Here is a 20,603-nt window from a genome sequence, read left to right on the forward strand (position 1 = left end):
TGCAAGTACCTGCTTTTTAGTCTGGGGTCTACACCAGTTGCTAATGGCTTCCACCTTGGCAGGCTCAGGCCTTAGTGTCCCACCCCCTACTCTATGCCCGAGGTACTGCACCTCAGCCATCCCTATTTGGCACTTATCAGGGCGAATGGTCAGTCCTGCAGTAAGGATACAGTCCAGTATTATGCCCAAGTGTTTAAGATGTTCCTCCCAGGTTGTGCTAAAAATGGCGATGTCGTCTAAGTAAGCACAGGCAAAGTCCTGACATTGTTGTAACAGTCAATCCACCAGTCTCTGGAAAGTAGCGGGGTCAGTTTTCATCCCAAAGGGCATTCCCAGGAACTCAAAGCCCAAATGGAGTAATGAAGGCTGAGCACTCCCGAGCGTCCTCCGTTAGGGGTATCTGCCAGTACCCCTTGCTCAAGTCTAACGTGGTCACAAATTGGGCACTGGCCAGACGATCCAATAGATCATCAATCCTGGGCATGGGATAAGCATCACTCTTGGTGGCATCATTTAGTCGTCTGTAATCAACGCAGAATCGTGTTGTACCATCCTTCTTGGGGACCAGGACGACAGGAGAGGCCCAAGAACTGAGATGGCTGAATAACTCCCAGTTGTTTCATCTCCTCCAGTTCGTTCTTTATCATGCCTTGAACAGCCTCTGGAACCTGGTAGGCAGCCTGCTGGATGGGGCGTTGTCCGGGAGTTTCCACATGGTGACTGGTGAGAGTAGTATTCCCCGGCTTTGAGGAGAAAGCAGCAGCCCTCGGCCTTAGTACGGCGACAATATCGTCCTTTTGTATATCCGATAAATGGGAGCCCAGGGGCACTTGTTCCAGTGATCCTCCCGCTTGGGCAACCTGGAGGAGATCTGGGAGATACTCGTCGGCGGCGGTATCACTAGGGAGGTGGCAGACAGCTAGAACAGGCAGAGATCGGTCGTGGTAGTCTTTCAGCATGTTAATGTGGACGGTTTTCTGTCGTCGACCACTAGAGTCCAGGGCAATAACATAGTTAGTGTCATTAATTTTCTTGACAACCTGATAAGGGCCTTCCCACACTGCTTGAAGCTTGTTGGCAGGGGAAGCAGTAATCATGAGCACTTGCTGTCCTTCCATAAATTCCCGGTTCCTGGCATTACGGTCATACCAGGTTTTTTGTCTGGACTGGGCCATTCGCTGAAGTTCTTTAGCGAAGGTAGCTAGCTGGGCGAGACGGTCTCTGAGCTCTAGAGCATAGGGAACGATGGGCATTCCGGTATCTGAGATGTCTCCCTCCAAATGTTCTTTCAGAAGAGTGAGAGGCCCACGGACCTTCTGGCTAAACAGTAGTTCGAAGGGAGAGAACCCTGTGGACTCTTGGGGAACCTCCCGATAGGCGAAGAGGAGATACGGCAGGTATTTTTCCCAGTCTTTTTCAGCATCAACAAAAGCCCTCAGCATATTTTTTAGGGTTCCATTAAAGCGTTCACATAGTCCGTTGGTCTGCGGGTGGTATGGGGTGGTGCGAATGGCTCGAACACCACAGGTATGCCATAGGGACTGGACCAGATCTGACATGAACTGAGTGCCTTGATCCGACAATATTTCAATAGGAAACCCTACCCGGGTAAAGATGGTAACAAGGGCCTCGGCTACCTTAACTGCTGTAATACTGGACAGGGCCACAGCTTCAGGATACCTAGTGGCATAATCCACCACGGTCAGGATATATTTTTTCCCTGACCTGCTGGGGTGGGCCAGAGGACCTATGATGTCGACGGATATACGTTGAAATGGTTCCTCAATTATGGGCAGGGATTGCAGGGGTACCTTATGTCGAGCTCCTGGATGCCGCATTCACTGGCACACATCACAGGTGCGGCAATAATGGGCTACCGACTGCGAGACGCCCGGCCAGTAAAAATTTTGGGTGAGTCTCATTTCAGTCCTTTTTCTCCCTTGATGCCCAGAAAAGGGGATGTCATGGGCCAGTTGAAGTAGCTGTGCCCTGTACTTCTGAGGGACAATGAGTTGCCTGGTCGTTGCGTCAGGGTTGCCCTGGTCACTGCCCTTTGCTACACGATAATACAGTCCATTTTCTCGAGTGAAGCCATCCCCATTATCTCCCATGTGCCCAGTTTCTGCCTTTTGCCTAAGGGCTGCTAAGGTAGTGTCACCCTCTATTTCTCTCCTAAACTCCTCTCTGTCCCAAGACTCTCCCAATGTAGTAGCAGCGAAAGTATTGCTTACCGACTCTGATGCGGTTCGTGGTGGTTGCTCCCCGGTGGGGTCCGGATGACGTAGTGCTTGAAGGGCCTGTAGTCGGGTGACTGCTCCCACAAATTGGCACTGTAACTCCCCAATGTCGTTCCCAAGGAGGATATCTGCAGGAAGTCCTCCCATAACTCCAATCCAACACAGTTTTTCTCCACAACCATAATCCAAACGCACAGAAGCTCGCTGTATATATTTGCGGGCACCGCCCGCCAGGACAATGGGAATTCCCGGACCCTGGTAAATTGCCTCGGGTCGAACCACATGGGGGTCAGCGATAGTCAAGAATGCCCCCGTGTCTCTAAATCCTGACACTTTGTATCCATCAATAAAGACATCCTGCAGGTGCGTTGTCGTTGCTCTGAGTAGCTAAAGGACAGAGGCCGGAGTACGTACACTCCAGGAGGGGTATCTATTGTGCCGTGGTCGGTGGTTCACTCTGGTGGGGGTGGTGGTAGCTCTTCCTCAGGTGTGGTGGAATGTACAAGATGCACTGGACGAGGTGGGGCTGCGTGGGGCTCCCTCCGAATCCTGGAGGGACAGCCAGACTGCAAATGTCCAGGTTGCCCACACCCATAACACCTCCTCTCTGTGATACCCCCAGGTCGTGGTCGGAACTGTTGGGGCCTAGGATTGTGAGGCGTGATTGTCATCGGCTTGCGACTAGGTGGAAGGGCAGATATAATTGGAGGGGGACGGGGCGTGGGAGCAGGCCGTGGTTCATTGTCCAGAAGCCTCCTCCATTGCGGCCGTATAGTAAGGGCTTCATCGGCCAGGGATGCAGCTCTATCCACGGTACACGGCGTGCGCTCCCGGACCCATTCCCGTACCTCTGCAGGGCACTTGGCAAGAAATTGTTCTATAAGGAACGCCTGTATAACATCTTCCACAGTAAAGGCGTTTTCTGCTTCCAGCCATCTCCAACATGCCTCGGACATCTTATGTGCATACATCCTAAACGATCCCCCCGTGGTGCATGGGAGGTCTCGGAACTTGGCCCTATATGAGTCTGGGGTGATAGCATGGTAATCCAGGATAGTCCTCTTTACAATGTTATAATCCCGATTCCGCAGTGCATCAATGGTTCGGTAAGCCTCCGCCAAGCTTCCGTTCAGGAGCCCCACTAACAAACGCATCCAGCTAGAGTGGGGCACCTCCATCACAGCACACTGCTGCTCAAAGTCTTTGAAGAACCCCTCCACATCTCCAGAAGCCTCATCAAATGGCTTACACTCTGTCCGGGTGATCCGTACAGGCTCCCGGATTGTTGGGGTTACACTCCACATTGCGTTACTCCCTTTTTCAAGCTCCATTGCTTCCTGTCTCCGCTGTGCCCGGCGGGCAGCCTCCTCCTTGTACTCCTGAGAGACGCTGGGGCCCAGAACCGCCATCTCTTCTTCATACCACACCAACCACTGGCTTTTCTGGATGGGGATCCCTGTCTCCAGTGCTCGTCCTTCAGACATCTGGGAGGAGGTGGCCGGGCTAGCACCCACCAGTAGATCGATTAAGGCCTCTTTAGTCAGTCCCTGGTAGTTCAGGCCCAGGTCTCTGGCTCTCTCCTGTAAACTGCATACAGTCCAATTTCTGTACTCACTCTGTGGGTGGTTCTCCATTGGGTGACGCTCTGTTGATCCCACTGCTGCCACCAGTTGTCACGGGGTCCTTCTCTGGTATCACACAATCAACAGAGCAAGCGAAGAGTGAACAATTCCAAGACCTTTATTCAGGCAAAAATACGAAAAGGTCCATATTCAGTCCACCACACAAAGGATAAGATAGTCCAGAATAAGAATGCAGTCCAGTATCAGGATAAAATGTCCAGGGAAACGAGATTTCAAAACTCTAGCACCAGAGGATAAAAATGGGTCCTTCTCTCTGAAATGCAGCCTTTTCACCATCTTGTCTCTACCGGAACTGACTTGTCCAGCTGCCATTCTTCCCCCCACCCCCTTCCTTGTCCAGGGGTAGTCTGATCTAACTTACCTCTGCGCCTTGACAATGGGTGTTTCTGTTAAATGATCTATGTGGCCATTGGCCACCCTTCATAACATCTATTTGAACTATGGGATTGGTCTGTTCCAGCTAATGACATAGCTGAACCAGACTATGTTTGAATAAGTGTGATTATGTACATGGTGCATGTGGATACCCATATATGCCTCATTTAATAGAGTATCAATATTTGGAGGTATCGTTCCCCAGGTGCTTTTATAGACCTGGATTGATAAACCTTTATCTGGAGATACCAATTTAATCTGGGCATGTGGATACTGTGCACCTATCTACTTGCACAGAACTATCTAAGAGGTTTCTTTGGGTGACCCATGTTACTCTTACTACCTGAGGATGGTCTGCTTTGCAATTTTTGGTATAATACTATGTGTCTCATACCAAGGAGAAATACATATTGGGTATGTGCATGTTATATACCGTACAAATGAACTATTTTTGATATCATAGACTAAAAACTATAACTTTTAGATATGAGGTTTGTTATAGTAACAGATTCACTTTTGCATTTTCTATCTTTGACATTTGACCTCCTTGTATGTATGCATGCACATTAGCGCTAAAAACCGCAGCGTTTATTTACCTCTGTGAGCAAGTCAATATGCTTGTGTTGGACATTTGCGAGCGATCATGATGCATTATGTTTTCCATTTAGTCATGAGCATACTCGTTATCATTGTTGGCGCAATTATGTGTGACTTCTATTTAGTAATGTCTGTTATTATGTGTGGGCATGCGCAGTTGTCTATATAGGCAATGTTAACTTTTTTAGCTTTTGTTGGACAACAGTCCTGTACCTTTGCGAATACTATATTTATCGGCGTATTTATGTGTGATTTTCACATATAACAATATTGGTCTATGTCCGTGGGCATGCGCATTTGTTCATATTGTTGGTGATAATGCTTTCAGCCTTTGCCGGCTAACCTCCGCGCAAGCGTCATACACATAGGGGAGATCTCTGTGAGACATCCAGGCTGCGCAGGCGCATGGTATACGCTGTTGACTATTTGCTGCGCAAGCGCCTTATTCATCTATGCGATCTCCACTAGACACTCTGGTTACGTAGGCGCACTGGATACCCTGATCCCGACGGGTGAGCACTTCCGGGTTGCTCACTGCGCGTCATCATGCTGCTTCATACCGCTCTCCTGCCGCTGACTATCAGCTGGTAAAGATCTGTTGTTAATGAATTATGTTTAAATAGCTGGGTTTAACAGAACCGGTTACACTCACCTTGAAAAAGACACCTCGAGTGTCGGAACGCGTGGGTCCTCATACGCCACTCTGCTTGCTTGACTGCTGCATATAGGTGACGGGGCGACTGTTACTCCTCTTTGACTGGGCTGGTCTGCGGTGATGTATCATTCTGCCTGATTGCTTGCAGACATAACGGTTTTTTGCATTGTGCTATTTTTTCATCCAGCGCTTAGGAGTTCAGTATTTTTTTGGTCTCGATTTGGGGTCTGTTTATCTCTTTCGCCCCTTTAAGAAGCGGGGTTTCTTCCTTTGATATTTGTGGGCCTATATTAGCAGCATACCATTATTACTATATATCTCTCTGTGCAATATTTAACTATTAGCAGCTAGTGGCTATATAACTATTATGACCATCTTATATTGTTTTAGTTTTAAACATCTTTTTATTGGTTTAACAAAGAGAAATAACATTACATGTGACTGATATGATCAAGCATTATTAGTTTCTCACTTTTCTCTATTTTGATCTTACTAATCGTATATTCACATCTCATATATTACTGCTTGATAATTGTTGCTATGCAGTAAACCAGATAGTATCCGTCTAAGTTTTAATGCTTAAACTCATGAGTCCCAGACAAAATCTTTGATGTAGATCCCTGGAAAAGATGTACACATCAGTCGTAACAAAATACAAACTTTTAACTGAGTAGAAAGAATAAAAGTTAGGTAGAGAAGTAGAGTGGATAGAAGGGGGAGTAATTAAGGGTGGGATGGAGTAGGAATTCCAGTCAGGGGGGTGATGTCCATTCGGCAGGGGGTTTTGCCCTATTGTCTGAATGGTCAACCAATGTTGCTCTAAGATTAGTTGGTCTTAGGGCAATATGATAAATTTTACTAAGGGTTTAGTAGTTTTAAGTATTCATCTGTTTCTCTAAAGAGTGTCCACGGCGCCCAGGTCAATCTGAATTTACCTATCTTAAAAGTCGTGCTGGCTATTATTTCTTCTATGTAATATATTTGGTTCACCTTGTGCAACCATTCTGCCAGGGTAGGACAGTCCTGTGATAACCAATGTAAGGGGATAAGCATTTTGGCTGCTGCTAACAAATACATAAGAAATTTTTTATGTTTGTTTTGTGCAAGATCGCTTGACCAGTTTAGAAAAATCAATTTCAAGGATGGGGGGTTTGGAAGCTGACAAAGTCTTGTTGCAATTTTAAGCACTTTCCTCCAGAATGGTTGAATATTTTCGCACTGCCACCATATGTGTAAATAAGATTCCCTCTCCCCGAAACATCTCCAACAATTAGAGGGTGCATCAGGCTGCCACTTCTTCTAGTGTCAGGGGTGGTGTACCACCTAGTAAGGACTTTGTAAGAATTTTCTTGGACCCTCACACAGCCAGAAGGACCATGCAAGTGTTTATATATCTTTTCAACCTCCCAATCTTGCAATACAACCTCAAGGTCCCTTTCCTATTTCATTATAAATGCTTGTTTAACCGAGGTTGAGTGGGCCAGGAGCATCTGGTAAAGCTTACCCAACACACCCCTTGGTTTATTTCTCTGAGTCAGCAACTTGTCAAAAGCGGTCAACTCTCTGTGCGGAAGTCCAGATTGTAAATATGTTCTGATCGAGTTTTTGAGCCTGTTGTAATGAAGAAAGTTAATATGATAGTGTGGAAATCTCATTTGGAAATCTTGCAGAGGGAGGATCACACCATCCTCCATGAAAGCATTTAAACTTTCGTTTATTTTATGTAGAGAGTCTGTGACCTTAAGAAAAGGACGATCTAAATAGAGGCCAGGTAGGTCCCCTACTTTTATCAGGGGTGATGGAAGTGGCATTAGTGAGAATGAGAATCTGGCCCAGGTCCTGATTAAATTTTTTGTTATTGCATTTGGGGAGAGAACCTTCTTTATAAAAACCGTTGGCGAGTGAAGGATAGTAGAGATTGGTACTGATAGTGACTCGCTAGCAATCCCTGTCCAAAGTTTGTGATTACTCGCTCTCGTCCAATCGATTAATAGCGACAAAGTTGCCACTGCGTGGTAATTTTGTGGGTCCGGTAATCCTATACCCCCTTTATGTTTAGGTAGGGAAAGAGTATTATAGCTTATTCTAGGTCTTAAGCCCCCCCCATATATACTTCCCAAAAAGAGATCGGACCTTCTGAATAAACGTGTCAGGGACTTTAATTGGTAGCATTCTGGATATATAACTATACTTGGGTAAAATAAATCCATTGATGAGATTTTTTTCTTCCTATCCAGGAAATATAGGGTGCTCTCCACGACTTAATGGCTTCAAGAGTATCATCGAGAAGGGGTACAAAGTTGAGTGAGAAAAGGGAGTTCCAGTGAGGACTCAATTTAATACCTAAATACTTAATATATTTAGAGTTCCATTTTATTGGGAATTTAGCTTTCAAATTTTCGATTGTAATATGTCGAATATTTATCCCCATCACCTCAGACTTCTCTAGATTAATCTTAAAGTTCGATAACTCTCCAAATGCCTCAAACCTCTCCACCACCACCGGAATTTCTTTTTCAGTGTCTGATAGGAGCAAGAGAAAGTCGTCTGCGAACGCTGCTACTACATGTGAGGAGTCCGAGATCTCGATACCCCCTATTGCTGGATGCTGTCTAATATTCTGAATTAACGTCTCAATGGTTAGGACAAATAAAGCTGGTGAAAGGGGGCAACCCTGACGTGTGCCATTTTTGATCTCAAAGGGTGGAGAAAAATCCCCGTTTACCCTTACTTTCGCAGACGGTGACTTATACATTTGAAAAATGGCGTCTATAACTGTGGGAGGAAAACCAAACCTTGCAAGAGTCTCACACATGAATGTCCAGCCCACCCTGTCAAACGCTTTCTCTGCGTCAGTGCCCATTAAGACTAGGGGTTTGTGGTGGCTGTGCGCATGCTGCATCAGGTACAGTACTCTAAGGGAGTTGTCTCTTCCCTCCCTACCCCTGACAAAACCTACTTGCTCAGGTGAGATGAGTGTGTCGAGGATCAGGCCTATCCTTGTGGCTAACATCTTTGCAAATATTTTTAGGTCATTATTTAATAGTGAGATCGGCCTGTATTTACTGCATAGTTCGGGGTCTCTACCTTCTTTGTGTATTAAGGATATGTGTGCTTCCAGTGTCTGTCCTGCAAAGGCCCAACCCCCAGTACACCATTGCACAGCTTCAATAAAAACGGACTCAATGTGTCCTGAAAAGTCTTATAATAGGATGCCAGGAGGCCATCTGGACCAGGGCTCTTGCCCGTAGGACAGTCTGACAGGGTAGACTGAAGTTCCTCTATTGTGAAAGGGGCTGTCAGTTCCTGTTGTTGTGTTTCAGATAAGGCAGGGATGTTTATAGATTGTAGGAATTCCTTTATATTCACTCATCTTTTTTCTATCTGTTCTACATTCTCTCCCGGTCGCAAATCATACAAGGTGGAATAGTACTCCTTGATAGCTGAAGCTATCCCGTCTGGGTTTGTAATTTTGGCTCCATCCGACCCCTTTACCGTATATATAAGAGACCTAGCCTTACGCTTTTTAATCATGGTTGTCATAAATTTTGACATTTTGTCTCCATGAGCAAATACCCTGTGTTTCCAGCTAGTATAAATTTTGATTGAGTCTTTGTTTAGTAAGTCTCTAAGAGATTGTCTCTTCTGTGAGAAGAGAGCTAAGGCATCAGGGTCCCGTGTCATTCTATGATCTCGTTCTAGTGTTTGAATCTCTTTATAAAGAGTGTCGTTTTTTTCTTTTCTGCTTTTATTCTTATGGAGGCCATAGAAATCAATTCACCTCTTATTACGGCCTTGTGAGCCTCCCAGATAGTAGAAAATTGAATATTTTCACTCAAGTTGATCTCAAAGTACTCTTGAATTTTCTTTTTTATTTTATTTCTGTAGGGTTCATCTGCAATTAAAGTTTTGTTTAGTCTCCAAGGGATATTATTTGGTCTATGGCCTATCATAAGTTTGTTTATTAAGATGGAGTGGTCGGAGTGAACGCTCGGAATTATTTGTGAGTCTTTCAGATGTAAGGACATCTGGAATGGGACAAAGAGATAGTCAATTCTACTATAAGACGATTGCGCTTGTGAGAAATGTGAGAAGTCTCGTACAGTGAGGTGGAGAAATCTCCAAGTATCAATCAGTTGGTTCAGATGTAGGGTTGTTCGGATGCGTGTTAGTGCATTCTTAGGAACACTAGATTTCCCAGTAGAGGAGTCTAACGGTGGTTCAAGAGGAACATTCAGGTCACCTCCCAGGATCAAAGCGCCCTCTACAAATTGACATGTCTCTCTCATAATTCTGGAAAACCAGGTGTCTTGTTTTGTGTTGGGGGCATATACACATCCTATCGTGACCAGTTTGTGTGCCAGCTTCCCCTTTATAAAAATATATCTACCATCTCTGTCATGAACCATATCGATATACTGAAATGGTGTATTTTTTGCAAGAGCGATTGTCACTCCCCTCCCCTTCCTGGAAGAGGAAAACGAGTGGAACCATGTATTATAGTAGTGTTTCTCAAAACTCGGGGTTTTTTCCTGTATAAAGTGGGTCTCCTGCAGGAGTGCAATGTCAGCCCCCAATTTCTTAATATGTGCCAATACCTGAGCTCTTTTAATTGGTGCGTTCAGTCCTCTTACGTTGTATGATGCTATTGTCGTTTCTTGCATACGATCAGCCATGTCGGGTCAGTGAGCGCCGGGGCTCAGGACAAGGCGATTCGCCGATGGACATCGGAAAGGTTGAAGAGGGGAAGAGAGAAAGGTAAAAGACAAAAACATTAGCATATATTCAACAAAAAGGGCTTGTTGCCCTAAATTAACAACGTTCTTTGTAATAAGCAAAATTACAAATACCACCGTAATACCCATCAGGGAGTGTAAAGGAGAAAACATGACAATTTTTCAATTTGTTACATATGTTAACTAGGCAGTCACTGTGGATCAGCTTAAAGGATCCATACAGAGATGGTTAGGAGGCAAGGGTCCCTAATTCAATCGCTGGAGGAATGCTGCTTCCCTGCTTGTCTTTTTCTGCTTCTTTGTTCTTTAGAGTTGCTCGCTCTTCTCCAGGGTTCTTGCAATGACAGATCTGGAAGACTGAAATTAGTGCGGGCGAGACGAAGATCAGGCAGCGAGTCGAGTTGAATTGAATATCCAGCTCTGCACATACTTTGGCAATGTCGGAAGATGACAACTGTAAATCTCTTGCCGTCTGCTGTGATGAATAGACCGAATGGGAAAAGCCATCTGAAAGGGAACTGTCTCTGATGAGGGCGTCCATATAGGGTTTCAATAAGAATCTCTTAGACAAGGTTGATGGTGCCAGATCCTGGAAAACACAAATTGTAGAGCCTTTATATTCCAATGAGCTAAGTGTCCTCGTCTTTTTGAGAATTTTCTCTTTCATGCGGAAGTCCAGAATTCTGCAAATTATATCTCTAGGGAATTCTGATTGTTTAGGCTTGGGTTTTAGTGCCCTATGTGCTCTCTCAAGAATTAACATCTTTCCTTCTTCTGTGTCCAGCATGGGCAGAAAGAGTTGATAAAGAATGGCTGGTGTTATGGATGAGTCACCGAAGGAGGAAAAAACAAAAATAATAGCTAAGTCCAGAAAACCAGAGAAGTTGGAAGCTATCGGATTGCAGACCCCTGAACCTATCCACAACAACTAGCAGTAGCCGTGGGGGGGTTCCTACGGTGCCCTAGACCCCTCGATCACAGCCGGAGAACTTAATTAGCCTAAAGACAGAAAGGGGAAATCTAAACTGCCCCAGAGCAGACCCCAAAGCAATAGGTAGCCCCCAACATATAATGACTGTGAAGCAAGATGAAAAACACTAACACAGATAGAAAGATAGCTTGGGCCCCATCATTTGCTCAACCTAACTAAATAGGACAGGATAGAAAAGCTGCTGTCTGCAATCCGCAAAAACCCTATCCAAAAATGAACCAACAGACTGATAGGAAAAACAGGCCCTGAAGTCGCTAGGCTTCAAAAAGACTATATCAGCACTCAGGTATATTCTGAAGACAGAGCCAGAGATCAACAGATCAGAGACAAAAATGAAATCCAGCTCACCCCCGGCCGGGGATGGCTGAACTCCAAAAAACAAGGCAAACAAAACCAGAACTAAAGTGTACAAAAGGCAGAGCAAAACTTAGCTTTGAGAAGCAGAAATCAGACTGGTCTCCAAGAATCCAGCAGGAAATCACCAGCAAGGCAGCAGGGCATCGGCTGCCTTATATCCAGTCATCAGTTCCTGTGACCCAGTCATCGTCTACCTGCTCAGCTGTTTGGTAATCAGCCTCACTACCTTCCTTCACCAGAAGAGGGAGTTCATCAGACCTCACTGGTGAAGGGAAAAATGAACTCACAACAGGCTGGTACATCCAATCTCAGAGTCCGGCACTCCCCGGACTCTGAGATTGTTTCTTCTGTTCCTGTTTTCAATATCTTCCATTGCAGTATAGAGGGAATTGATATGATCTTCCTGTTGCTGAAGGCCCGTTTTAAGATCCCCAGTGAAGGCGGACAGCTTCGACTGCGCCTCCTCCAACTCCTCCACTCTGCTGCCAATCTGCTGAATGTCCTTTTTAATTGTAGATAAATCTTTCGCAAGGGGGGCCAAGGCTGAGGACAAAATACTTTTAATGAAGCTTCTAGAAATAGGTTTATCTGAGTCTGCAAAGTCAGAAGGATCCTCCTGCGATTCCTCCAAATCTGGGTCATCACCTGGGACCTTATACTGCGATGGCCCTTGTTTAGGTCCACTTTCTTTTGTGATAAATTTTTCATCTTTTTGGTTGTTTGTGACCCACTATTAGCATTTGTGTCAGCTGATCTACCAATCTTGACCATGGTCCGTTTTTGCTGAAAAAAAAAAACTGGTGATGTAGTAAGTTTCGCCACTAAAAACCGTGGGCAGGTATCCAGACTGTTAAATATAATATCTCTCGGGAGAAGTGGGACGAGAGATCAGAGCGATTTCTCAGCTGGCACTTTCCAAATGCACCACTAGATGGGGATCACTCCCTTTTTTCTCACAAGCCTTTCAGTGGCCTAACCACTAGTGTACTTTATAGCATGGATAAAAAAGAAAGAAAAAAAAAATTGCCGAACAGCAGCTTGGCGGTTCATTCAGCAGTGAGCATTATTTTATGAGAGAGAAAGTAGCTTCCCTATGACTCATGGGAGTCCCAGGTCTCCCCATCTCCATGGAACTTTCATATATGTACCTCCCCGGTGGGCATAATGTTAGTTCTTTAAATCATGACAGGAATGGAAAGACTGAGCGGTTGTTCAGAGAAATAGTGCTTAACAAAGCAGAGATAGGTGTCGTGCATAGCGTTGCCTCTAATAAATGTTGAAAATCAATGCTCTTATTTGGAGCTTCCAGCTATGATCGCTGCTGCATATATCTTCCTCCAGGGGAGGGGGAGAGCAACTGTTGCTGGGGTGAGTGGGCTTTATATAACGCCGTGAAAATACAAGTCAATTTGGCATCAGGGCCTAATGGTGGGTCTATTAGTGGGTCCCAGCGGCACCTGTTTCTTCCCACTTTACTCGGGCAGATTGTCGCCCCTCTGCTTCACCCATCACCCACCTAGTGGATGTTGGTCAATCCTCTGTAAAGGCTGAGTGCAGGCAGAGCTCAGTTCAGTAATAGGAGCAGGGATGTTCACTCACCCACAGTAGGGGAGGAGGAGGGATCTTCTTGTCTATAGCTGTGAAAGCAGCCTGGCAGCCATATTGGGATCTTGCAGCAGTGTGATCTTATTATCTTCTGTGATGAATATCTTTGGATTAAATGGTCCAGGGGTCCGAGTTAGGTCTCAAAATGTTCCAGGGGAGATAGGGAATAATCCTATGGTGAATTGGAACCTCAAAGTCCGCTTTTGAGTTGCTTTTCAGGGAAATCCTGTGGGAGCTCCAGACTTCTGCTTCCTCACATGGCAAGAGCTAGGCCACGCCCCCATGACCATCTTATATTGTATTGTGGGGACTACATTTGTTTCAGTCCCTTGAATTTTTTAAGTGTTTTTAATTGTGTGGTGTGTTTTTGGCTCTGTAAACAATAAAATATATTTTGTCTTATATACTGGTATTTTGTGTGGTGATCCTAAAAGAATTTGCATGGTCCCTTCCATTTTGCTTCAGTGTACTTTTTACATGCAATTTAGAGATGCCAGTGGGATTATTTCCCTTGTTATCTAATGATGGTTTTCTTATACATTCTCTGCCACTATTTATTCCCCTCCCCGGGAATTCCCCTCTAGAGCTCTTGTAACTCCACCCCCATGACTCTGCGGTTTCGTAGCCTTAAGCTGCTGGTAAGTCCTTTCTTCACTACTCCCTGCTTCCACCTTGTGGCCAAACTACAGTACTACACCGTCTTCTTTTCCTGCTGTTTTTGGTCTCCCACTAGTGACCAAACCCGGTACTTCACCATCCTCTACTGTCTCCAGCTGTCTCCCACATTCATATACAGCAGTCCACGTCAAGCACATTGTACATTTACCTTCCCGCTGCAGACAGGTCCATAGGTCAGTCCACTTCCCTACATACTCCCTTAATTTTGCCATTGTTGTCCTCAAACAATCTCGTACCCTTCCTTTTTTTCTTTCGGAAGCTTCCCCACCTCTTCTTTTGTCTGACCGGTTGTTAAGCAAAGCCCATGATACATGGGGAGCCAAACATGACCGGGGGCCGTCATGCTCCGAATAGCTTACCACTACTCGACAGTGTGTAGGGAAGTTGACTGACCTATGGACCTGTCTGCAGCGGGAAGGTAAATGTACAATGTGCTTGACGTGGACTGCTGTATATGAATGAGAGAGACAGCTGGAGACAGTAGAGAAACCACAGAGTCATGGGGGGTGGAGTTTCAGGAGTTCTAGAGGGGAATTCCCGGGGAGGGGAATAAATAGTGGCAGAGAGTTCCAGAAGCAAGCCAGTCCAGGAGGAGGAGCTCAGGAGAAGAGGAGACAGGAGGGAGAGACGGACATATCAGAAGCTCCGGTTGGGACTGAGCAGAGAGACGGTCAGGGGGGTGGCCCTGACAGGAGAGCCGCAGGACAGAGAAGGCCGGGGGTACCAGACGGACGAGCTCGGAGAGGGGAAATGCTGTGGCCGTGGGCCTAATGGCAGCCACAGTGAAAGAACCGTGAGGGACGTCACTGTAGAAGCAAAGGAGAAAAGTGAAAGGTACCCGGGCCTGTGCGTAAAAGTTGTCGAGCAGCTGCTGTGTGGTGCTGTGGTTGTCAGCCAATAAAGAGGACCTGTTGAATGCACATCAGTCTCTGTCTCAAGTCTGTTGCGGTGAAGAGGGACCACCCCCCAGTCGGCCCACGTACCTACATTTGGCGTAGTTGGCAGGATCATCGCTGCCAATATACCAACCTCAGCGGTAAGCCAGCACCGAAGACCCATGGGACCCAAGCTGAACGGGTTGAAGATTTAACCTTGTGGATTACAAAATTGGACTGTGTTCAGGATTATTGGCTTTTATCAGATGGATCCGGAGCGGAAAAGGACTTTGCAAGATGGCTGTGGCATACAAGCGCCTGAAAGAATTGCAGGAGTTTGCTGCTAGATTGGACCATCAGGGGCTATGCCGAACCCGCCCCCGGGGGAAGCGGTGTGCATCCAGTGACAGCCGCCCCCTCTCACTGGACCATGAAAGATGGGGGGAAGGGCCGACCAATGCCCCACCCAAGAACAGGAGTGGCCCTGGTGGAGAGGCTGGGAGCAGCTGCTTGGCACCATTGAGCTTCTGGACATCAGACGAGATGCAACGCTGCAGCTGCCATGGCCTCAAATGCCTGGAATGGAGGTGGCATCAGGAGATCGAGGCCCGTCGAGAGACCTGCCCCTGGGAGCCATTACTGGTACCCCGGACACCTACCAGGGAAGAGGAACGACCCCAGACCCTGCTGGAACGGCCACTGGAAGAATTACTACAGAGTCTCCCCGCGGAATCATCAGGCCTGGAGACTGCAGAACATCGGCTGCTGGAGGAGATGCAGGATGGCCTGTCGGAAGCTGCGGCACCAGGGAAGGTGAGCATTCCCCCGGTCCAGCCGGCGGCACCGCAGGCAGGTCTTGCCCCCATGCCCCATGTACAAGACAGGCCCCAGGGCCCCGACTCCGGCCCTCGGCCTCCCCGCTCGACCTCCCACTCTCCAGTGACCCTGACTCCGGATGACTTCACAGCCCCCGCAGGGCCGAGCGACGCTCCCGTCAGCGATCCCGAGCTGCCCCACCCCATCCAATGTCGCCGACGCGGAACAGACCCGCGGCCACTCCTGCCGTGCTCCACCTTCCGGCCGCAGCCTATCCATCGAGGCCTGCGGCCACGTTGGCCCCTCTCCAGACCTCTGCGGTGGCCGGGCCGCCAGGCTCTGTGGCCTACCCGCCAACACCTGTGGCCGCTCCATCCTCAGCTGCGGCCTACTCGCCGATGCCTGCAGCCACCTTGGTTCCGGCTGTGGCCTACTCCGCAGCTGCTTCTAATCCACTCTCGGTGCCGGCCGCAGCCTACTTGTTAGGCTCTGCGGCTCACTCACCGATGCCCGCGCCTGCCTCTGCCCCGTCCTTGGCTCCGGTCGCGGCCTGCTCACCGATGCCTGCGGCTGCCTCTTCTCCACTCATGGTCCCGGTTGCGGCCTACCCGGCGGTATCTGCGGCAGCCTCTGCCCCGCTTCTGGCTCCAGTCGTGGCCTACTCACTGAGACCTGTGACTGCTCCTGCCCAACACCCTGCTCCGGCTGCGGCTGGCCCGCCGACGCCGGCGGCCGCCTATGCCCCGCTCTGGCCACAGCCTACTCGTCAGACTCTGCGCCTATACCTGGCCTTCTGTCTGGGTCACTGATGTCATCACACAGAAGAAGGCCAAAGAGCGGGAGATCTGGGCGCTGCTGCACGAAAAGGGGGAAGCAGCCATGTCAGTTCCTTGATCTACCGGGCAGCTCATATTTACCAACACAGAGAAGGGCTACATGTTTATTCGGGATGCAGAGACTGGCCACAAGGTGTATTTAAACGTGGCCTCCATCAAGCACGGGTGGGCCCTGCGGATGCTAGACCGGGTCTCCTACTACAAGGAATACTTTCCCTGCGGTTATGCCGTGGCGGTCATCGCCTACCCCAAGGGATATGAGCCCCCGTTAGGGAGAGGAGGACTCCTGGGTCCCGGGCATCAAGGACACTCTGGGCCCAGGGCAGCTGAAGCATCCCGGGGACTTCACGGCTGTGGAGCTCCCTGCTGATTGGCGGAACATCGGCAGTCAGGAGATGGCTCGGAGCATCACCGAAAAAAACGGACTACCAGGACTGCTGTACGCCATTGCACAGCCTGGGGACAGTTCTACGTCCTCTTTGGGTAAAATATTCCCACTCCTGATACAGCGGGGATGAATGGGAGGTGCTTTCCTCAAAGGAAGGGGGAGCGCCAATGTTACGCTTTGCTGAAAAATGTTGAAAGTAAAGAAAGTTTAAAGTGTTAGTATTAAACGTAGTATGGATGAAACTATGTATAGTTGGTTTAAAATGTAGAAAAAATAAGAGAATGTTAAACAGGTCCCGGGTACTGGAGTAAGAAAATGCCGACCATGACTGATTTAAACTGAAGGGACAATAAAGTGTGTGGAGTTGAAACAGACAGTGGTCCATGGATCAGATCCTGAGTACCACACTACCCCAAAACGAAGGAGGGAAGCTTGCGGCGACCTGGTAGGCCAGAGCCTAGGTCATTACGCTCCAAATTGCAAAATGTTGTTGAAAGTGAGAAAAGTGGGAGGTACGTACCCGTTGTGAAATCCGTGTGGTCCTATCCCAACCAGAAAGAAATTGTCACAGGAGTATGCACTTGTAGGAGGGGCAGTCCCCGCTGTGTGCCCGGGCCGGAACCAAGGGGGCTGTCACCAAGTTTCCTAGGGGGACTGTTTCTGGGGGACAGAATTAGGGGACGGTACACAGAGTTCCAGAAAGTTTGGGGGAGGAGCCAGTGTAAAAAGGGCTGAGGACGCCAGGAGCAGGGAGTCGACAGAGCAAGAGAGAAGGAGGAAGGAAGCTAGGAAGCGCCAGAGAGCAAGAGCAAGAGCCAGAGAAAGGAGGAAAGAGCAGTGATCGGAGAGACTGCAGGGAGACTCACCGCAAGCAGATGAGAGATGGCACCAAGCCGTCCAGGAGAGAGACACCGTCCATCCACCCACGCTCCCAGCGGCCGCCACTGCTTCACTCCAGCCCGCTGCTGCGGCCTGTCCGCTGCCACCCGCGGGTACCGTCACTCCACTCCTGCCCGCGGCTGCGGCCTGTTCACTGCCGCCCACGGGATTAGTCGCTTTACTCCAGCCCGCGGCCCCTGCGATTACGGTCTGTTCGCCACTACCGGCGGCCGCCGCTGCCCGTCCCCAGCCTGTGGCTGCGGACTACACCTCCCGGTCCCCGTGCAGCGCCATATCGCCTCCAACGGAAGGTGCCACATGGAGGAACTCTTCAGGGGCGTGCTGTGCCCCCACCTTGCCTGGGCGTAGGAATGCCTGAAGTATCCGCCAGATCCTCGTTGGCTGTGCCCAGCGGCTGAGACACCAAAGCATCACCGAACACCACGCTACGGATGCCAGAGTGGATAAGTGACACGTCGTAGTTAGGGATGGGCGAATCTACTCGTTAGGACTCGTTACTCTGCGAGTAGTAGGGGACTCGCAGGAGTCGGTACTCTGCGAGTTTCCAAGCGATTACTCGCACAGTAACGAGCCCAATGCAAATGAATGGCAATCCTAGTTTTTGCAGAGTTTCTTAGCGATTTTGTGTCAGCAGCTGGACACAAAATCGCTAAGAAACTAGGATTGCTTGTATTAAACTGTGAAAAAACTAGCTAGGAGTTCTCTCTCTCTGTTTTGCAGCGATTCCTGTGCTGGGGGATTCCTGTGCTGGGGAGGAGGAGAATGGGGATGCGAGTTTTGCAGCGATTCCTGTGCTGGAGGGGAGAGAGAGAGAGAACTCCTAGCTAGTTTTGTGTGTCCTAGCTGGACACAAAATCGCTAAGAAACTAGGACTGCTTGTATTAAACTGTGAAAAAACTAGCTAGGAGTTCGTTCTCTCTCTCTCTCTCTCTCTCTCCTCGCATCCCCATTCTCCTCCTCCCCAGCACAGGAATCGCTGCAAAACAGAGAGAGAGAACTCCTAGCTAGTTTTTTAACAGTTTAATACAAGCAATCCTAGTTTCTTAGCGATTTTGTGTCCAGCTGCTGACACAAAATCACTAAGAAACTCTGCAAAAAAAAAAATCTGCATCCCCATTCTCCTCCTCCCCAGCACAGGAATCGCTGCAAAACTCGCATCCCCATTCATTAACATTGGACTCGCTAGACTTGCAACGAATAGCGAGTTTCCAAGTCGGACTCGTTACAGCCTAGCGATTCCGAATATTTCAGGATTCGCCCATCCCTAGTCGTAGTTAAAAACCCTGGACCTGTAGTCGGCCATACCGTGGCCCTATTGTTACCGGTCTTTGCCGGGTTAGTCGTGTTCGTGTTACTGGTGTTTTCTTGTTTCATTCCCTGAGAGGATAACTATTGTTAGCTTGTTTGGTTGCTCAAGATAGCCCCTATAGGCATCTATATATATAAAAGTTACATCTTTAGTTCATCCCGTCTCCCGTCTCGTCACTGCATTCCGCGGACCTGTGGTTACTAGGGATGAGTGAGTACTGAAGTATTCGGACTCACTATACTCGTACCGAGTATACCCTAATACTCGGGTATTTGGTACGAATAGCAAGTCCAATGAAAGTCAATGGAAACTGCGAGTAATTGTCTGCTGGACCCTACAAAGCGGTCTGGGGGCTGAGGAAAAGGCTAAAAAATGTGTAAATTTTAAAAAATGTATGCTGTAAACAAATGTATAGAACATGGGGGCACCTGGTCAGGGGCTGCACGATTGTTTTTAAACCACTGCTTCACTAGAATGTACAAACCTATTTGAAGTCCTGTGTTTTTTTGCCGGAAGAGCGGGACTCGTACGCTTCTTATGCAGTGCTAGTGATATATCAGAAGTGCCATAAGAGTGACTGATGATGGAGGCGATCTTCTGACAGCTAAGTGTGTAAGTCGTATAAGGAGAGCAATCTGCCCTAGGGGCTGTGTTATGGTTAACGCAGGAAGAAGCCACCCATCATCATCATCACAAGTGATTCACAATTATAAAGCTTGGACTACTGTCCTTGTTGTGCCACTGCCCAATGTGTAGGCAAAGATATAGTGTCTTCAAAACATTAGCCCTAGGGGCTGTATCATGGTTGATGAAGGAAGCAAGGCAGGTCTGAAGGGCCAAACAATTATGATAAAGCCAGGACTACTAGCATAGAGGTGGCTGTGCCCAGTGTCCAGGCATAGCCATAGTGTCTCCAAAAATTAGCCCAAGGGGCTGTATCATAGTTGATGAAGGAAGCAAGACAGGTCTGAAAGGCCAAACAATTATGATGGAGCTAAGACTACTAGCATAGAGGTTGCCGTGCCCAGTGTCCAGGCATAGCAATAGTGTCTCCAAAAATTAGCCCAAGGGGCATGTATCATGGTTGATGAAGGAAGAAGGGTCTCACTCTCATCACAAGTGCCTCCGACGGGAAATATTAATTAGCGTAACATTGATTTTAGCTTATTGACCATGAGGTTCATGTGTCAGAAGCAGGTTTTGAAAACATGTGTAAGAAGAAGAAAAGGGGCTTGTATGGGAAGGGAAGTATGTGATCACCAATTTGAAAAAAAATCGTGCTGAGTGACTTTAGGTTGGGATACTGTCATCTGGAGGGCTTAAATACTATTGCGAAATCCAGTCCTTGTTAAATTTTATCAGAGTCAGCCTGTCTGCATTCTCTGTTGTCAACCGTGTGCGTGTATCTGTGATGATTGTCCCAGCGGCACTGAAAACACACTCTGACATCACACTAGCAGCAGGGCAGGCCAGCACCTCCAAGGCATAGAAGGAGAGGTCGGGCCAACTATGCAGCTTGGATACCCAGTAACTAAAATGGTACAGAAGCATCAGGGAGGACACAAGTATGGTCACTTAGATAGTCATTGACCATCTTATTCAAAT

General features: G+C 47.9%; 1 protein-coding gene and 1 long non-coding RNA gene across 2 annotated transcripts in view; both read right to left on the reverse strand.

Moving 5' to 3' along the window:
* Positions 1-20,603, reverse strand: part of LOC141097550 (acyl-coenzyme A amino acid N-acyltransferase 1-like) — a 100,886-nt gene that overhangs the window by 13,600 nt on the left and 66,683 nt on the right. The window lies entirely within an intron of this gene.
* LOC141097551 (uncharacterized) lies at positions 5,909-14,034 on the reverse strand. The gene is made up of 2 exons (XR_012233995.1): positions 10,106-14,034; positions 5,909-7,118 (listed from the first exon to the last, which is right to left on the reverse strand). It is a non-coding gene; the product is annotated as an uncharacterized lncRNA (long non-coding RNA).

Source organism: Dendrobates tinctorius, unplaced genomic scaffold, assembly GCF_039654945.1.
Source record: "Dendrobates tinctorius isolate UK_male_01 unplaced genomic scaffold, ASM3965494v1 ptg000085l, whole genome shotgun sequence".
In the NCBI taxonomy this organism is placed as follows: domain Eukaryota; kingdom Metazoa; phylum Chordata; class Amphibia; order Anura; family Dendrobatidae; genus Dendrobates; species Dendrobates tinctorius.